Source organism: Haliotis rubra, unplaced genomic scaffold (assembly GCF_003918875.1).
Source record: "Haliotis rubra isolate DU_JTF1 unplaced genomic scaffold, ASM391887v1 Scf261, whole genome shotgun sequence".
Taxonomy (NCBI): Eukaryota; Metazoa; Mollusca; class Gastropoda; order Lepetellida; family Haliotidae; genus Haliotis; species Haliotis rubra.
The window spans coordinates 411,974-417,973 of NW_025766681.1; positions in this window are offsets into that span (position 1 = coordinate 411,974).

Sequence of the window (6,000 nt, forward strand, 5' to 3'; positions counted from 1 at the left end):
CCACTTGTCTGCTCCAACTCATGGATGGAGATTCGACGGTTGCTCATTACCAGGGTATGCACCTGGTCAATGTTTTCCGGGCTGGTGTTGGTTGTGGGCCGTCCAAGCTGGGGGTCATGCGAAGAATTTATTGCGTTAGTTTAAGAACAATTATTTCATGTTATTTCAATGGTAAAAAGGTGAAAATTCACACGTCTATAGACGGTAAACACGCTGTCTTGCACCTCGCCAATAAAGAAGAAAATATCATGAGTCATCACTGAACCGGTCTCTGCGACACCACCGCAGGCGATTACGCCATGGAAGTCTCTCGAAACAGGTTCGACAGCTGGCCTTCTTGGTCGAATCACCACTTCACGCAATCGATTCCTGACAGTTTGTGTGGTCGGAAGGTTTTCTCAAACCAGGGATGCGCTGTGGAGTCTCCCGGATGTAGCGGTCCTGGGCTTGAGTGGGAATTCTTGGACGGTCGCTTTTCGGGCGATCTTGGGGGGAATTGGTCCGCAGGAAACGATCCCAAAGGCGAGATATGGTGCTCTGAAATGTCGGGCAACTGCAGACTGTGACTACATAGTGATAGATATCGCACGCTTTTCCGCTTACTTGCACGTGCAGTGGCGAAAAGTTCTTCAAACTTCTAAAACAAGGGGAAACTTAAAATTGTCGCGTTTTGGCGCTGAAGTTGTAAATCACACAAAGATTATGTTTTTGAAAGAAATGGTATATTTGAATTTTTTTTGCCGCAACTACATAATGCCAATGTTCGCAAAAATCAGGTTTCTTTTTTTGAAGAGTAACATCAGTACGCATGTGCGACATGTCTCAGAAAATATCTGATAGGTATTTCAAGTTCACGGGGGGGAAAGAGGACAAACCTATTATGTATAGATTTCTTCGATATACTGCAACGGCGACGTTTGAAGAAACATACGAATATTATTGTGAAACAGTAATGAGCATGGTACCTGTAACGGGTTGGGGGGTGGGGGGTTGTCAGGATGTTTGCTGTAAGTTTTGAAGAGATATACAGATAAAACGGATTTAAAAGAAATATAACAAATATTTTTAAAAAGTCAATGGAAATCTTTACTCGTTGTTGTAATTTGTTTTTCAAGTCTCAATGACAAATTCTGGATGAGCAAACTGCAAGACGTAAACTTTGCTAATATAACGGCTTGTCAGTTATGACAGTTTAGAAATCTATGTTACTTTTTTTTCTTTTTTTCTTTTTTTTTTATTGTTCCCAATGTGATGAGTACAAAAACAGGATGAGTACAAGCATATAGAGGAATGTGTGCACATGCAAGCTAGTGGGCTCAATAGCGATATAGTACACTAAGTGCACTGAATATAAATGTTAGTGATATGTTCTTTGTTTAATAGTCATTCAGGGTTAAATTCAGGGATGAGAGGAAACCATTTGACTAAAAAGCTTTCAACATTATTATTTCTTCTGGCGATGAATGATTCAGTGGTGAATATGTCTTTCAATATCCTTAAGTAATTATCAACTTTTAGAATTGTTTTTGTCAGATAAGATTATGTGGTTCAATAATGGGTTCTTACCTAAAAAGCCAAACCAAATCAAAGATTTTGTCAAATTAAGTGTTTGGATACGTTTCGTTGTCCACTGTTCAAGTTTCTTCCAGAAAGTTTTGGTTTCATCACATTCCCAATATACATTGCATAAAGTTTCAACAGAATCATTACACAAAGAACATATTATATTGTCCACCAGATTCATTCTAAAAAGTTCTTTTTTGGTATAAACAATTCCGTGCAGAAATTTATATTGAAAATCTAACAGTTTCACATCTCTTAAATTTTTGCTACAAGTATGAAAAATCAAATGCCAATCAAAATCAATACAGACAAATAATGTTTCCCATTTTTGGCACATGTGAGGTTTAACATTTTCAGATAACAATTTATCATAAAATGATCTTGAACCTTTTCTTTGGGATATGAAATCCTTTTGGAGTGAATTTATTGTGAGGTCATTAATGTTTATATATCTATATTCCTTTAATGTCATGGCGTTAACAAAAGTGTTAATATCAATCATCCGTAGCCCCATTTTGTAAACTTTTTAAAGTGCTCTGTTTGATTTTGTCATTTTTGTCATTCCAGATGAATTTAAAAAATACTCTCTAAAGCGCGGTGAGAAAATCATCTGGAGGGTTAGGTAAAGTGTTAAAAATATGAACTAATTTTGAAAGAGGCAATGTCTTAATAACAGTAAGTTTCCCTGTCCGCGTCAAATGTCTTTTTCTCCAAGTTGCTAGTAATCTATTAATTTCTTCTAGTCTTTTCTTTGTGTTAATAACCCATAAATCATTCAAATCCGGAGTAAATTTAATTCCTAATGCTTCAAATTGTTTTCTTTGCCATTGTTTATTCAAATCTTCACATAGTATATCCCTGCTACCAGCTTTTGAGCCAATCCAGATTGCTTTAGTCTTATCTATGTTTATCTTTAGTCCTGACATGTTGTAAAATGTATTAAGTGTGTCTATAGCAGAATACAAGTTTTCATCTGAGCCATCCAAAAATAATTCAGTGTCATCTGCATATTGACCTAATTTGTATTCTTGATCATCAATTACAATTCCCTTTATAGTTTCATGTTGCCTTATCATACATCCTAGGATTTCAGCAACAAAAAGAAATAGATATGGAGATATGGGATCCCCTTGCCTACAACCCCTTTGATTTTGGAAGAAATCAGAGAGATGCCCATTCTGAATAACACATGAAGTTGTGTCATATGTTAAGACGTTAATCCAACATATAACCTTTGAACCAAAACCAAATTTTATTAGGACAGAATTGATAAAATCCTTAGAAACTGTGTCAAATGCTTTTTCGAAAAGTTACTTTCCGTTAGGAGATAAACACACGTTTTTTGTATCTGCTCTCATTGACATCGAGTACGGGTACAGCAGTGAAATGTCATCAGCCGGCCGTTTCGGCTGTCTCCCATGGTAGTATCTGGAACTGCTCATTTGTGACGTCATTCGGACTTTACGTCACAATATGATTTTAATGACGTCATCACAGCTGACGACGTAACAATACAATGATGTGAGCAATGTTTGTATGTATTAATACGCAGCGAATTTCCGGGAATCGAATACCATTTGATCACGTTTTTCAACCAATCAGATTAAAGAACACAGTGACTTTTGGTTTACAATCTAATAAGGTCTATGCAATCGTTAAATTTCTTACATCCCCTCTCGTCCAGAAATCTAAAACTTCCGTTCAGTTTGTTATGTCTTCAACTGATTTGGAACGAGGTTATGATATGTGACTTTATTCTACTTCCGGAAATACCTTGAGCGAGAAGAATGCAATTAAACACCAAATAAGACGTGACATTAAATTACACGGATGTAGACTACCAAATACCATGTTCATGAACATGTCTGCCCGAGTATTTTGGAATATTCATTAATATTTTAATAGATTTAACGCAAAAAACAATCTCGGAAACAACAACACATTTTCTGATGACGTAATCGCCTGTAAATCGCGGGTCATCGTGCCGATCTATAACTGTTACGATAATAAATTAAATTGATCTTATAACTAGAATATACATTGCTTTTACATCATAAATATCATGTCTAGAATAGTTATGGAAACATGAAATCTTTCTAGGGAACGTGCGTAAAAAAACAAAGCTCTCGATTGTTTACGACCGAGGCTGACTATTACAGTACGTAAATATAATTGGTAGGTGGGGGATTAACTAACAACAGTAGAAGGATAATATGGTAACAACATGCTCCACAGAAAACAATCGACGGAGAAGCCAAATAGATATGAAAGTGGGATGATTGGAAATTATACTTCTTACTGAGTTCATTGTCGGTGAGTCATTGGCTTCTGTAAGTTTTTGTTTTGTGAGTCACTTTATCATACCTCAATAGTGTATAGCACACAAGAGAAGTACACGAATGTCATTCCAGCTTCACTATCGTCACATTGAGGAATTAGAGGTCTTTAACGGCTTTTAGCAGAATATTTCAAACCAAACGTCATTACATAAAATAATGCATTTACTAATATTGTTGGTTTTCATTTCGCTTTGATAACATTGTTCAAAGCAAGGGCATATTAATTTGAACTGCCACGGTATTGCTAGGGGTAAGTGATGATAGCTCCTGAGCACTCGTGAGCACTCCAGACATGGACTTTACACTAATACCCATGAAGACAATCGAGCCGTGACGAGCGAGCGCTTCAATCATTACGCTACCCTACTGACCCTTCAGACCTGTGAAGATCCGGGTAAGAATTGATCTTCAGTAACCAATGCTTGTCGTAAGAGGCGACTAACGAGATCAGGTTGCCAGACTCGCTGGCTTGGTTGACACATGTCATCGGTTCCCAGTTGCGCAGATCGATGCTCATGCTGTTTCACACCGAGTTCTTTTCTGGACCGAATAGCAAATTACCTGCCCTAACAGAGTAATTGAAATAGTATAATAAGCTGTGTACCGAGATTTGAAGGAGTGACACAGATAAGATCATGATCTCCATGTTAACTTGGGATAGACCGGGAGTCGCCATATGTTCCGCGAAAACCGTCATGACGTCAGGTTTCCCTAACTATGGTGACGTCATCAAGGTCATTGAGACACATGTTTTCTCCCAGTCTATCCCAGCACAACAAAACCTGGGATACCGTATTCTGCTTTTCCGTGACTATCAACGACCTTTTTGAACTAAACGGATGACACTTACACCACTGTTCTGACAAGGCATATTTCTTTTTATACCTTACCTTCCATAAACCTAAGCTTATCATATACCTTCGCTACCATTGTATTAGCCAGTTTGGTAAAACCAAGTCTGGTAATCAGTATTTGTTGACAACAATGAACACTTCTATAAGATTCCCAGAAGCCTTTCTATTGAGGAATGCCACTCTGCCACATGTTTTCACAAGGTACCAAGTCACAACGTTCATCGGACTCGTAATGTCATTTTCAAGTTTACTTGTGCAGATCGATGCTCATGCTGTGGATCACTGGATTGTCTGGTCCAGACTCGATTATTTACAGACCGCCGCAATATAGCTGGAATATTGCTGAGTGCGGTGTAAAACTAAACTCACTCACTCACTCCCATTTCAGGTTTACTGGTTTGAAACTGAAAAGGCACATGTGTGTGCAACTAGTATTCCGTCACTTTGAGGTTGTGGCTAGACAAGCTGTGAGAGGATCACGTCAGCATGTTGGTAAAGCATTGGCAGTGACCAATGATCAGATTTGACTATATTACACTACTTCTGAAGGGCAAGGAATGTCCGAAGCTGATCCATAATAAAATGAAACTGATTTATGAGACCAAACCAATCCAGTGACAGAAACGGAAGAAATAACTCCGCTTTTATTATTTGTATTGACAAAAGAATCTCGCCGACAACATACCATGAAATGTAGTGTTACAGTATTTCCCCGTTGAATCTGTATCAGATGAATGCAATAATCTGCCTACCAGTGAACAACCCGTGAAGATCCGGATTACAATATTGATCTTCAGTAACCCATGGTTGTGGTAAGAGGCGACTAACGGGATCGGGTGGTCAGACTCGCTGACTTGGTAGACGCATGTCATCGGTTCCCTATTGCGCAGATCGATCATTCTGTTGATCACTGGATTGTCTAGTCCAGACTTGATCATTTACAGACCGCCGCCATATAGCTGGAATATTGTTGAGTGCGGCGTAAGACTATACTCACTCACTCACTCACCAGTGAGCAGAATTGGTGATTGTTGATTGTCATGTGACAGTGTTTGTAGACATTTTAGAACAGTGTTGTATTATTATATGTTTCATGTAAGATTCAGTGGTTTACTGGTATCTGTATTTAGACTGCGAGACAAGGCTGGTGTGGACATTTCTAGGCCTTCTGTAAAACTTCAGTAGGTTTAGAGTTCACGATTTTGTTTGGATATAAAAGGAACGTGCTCTCGTCTCGCCCATCT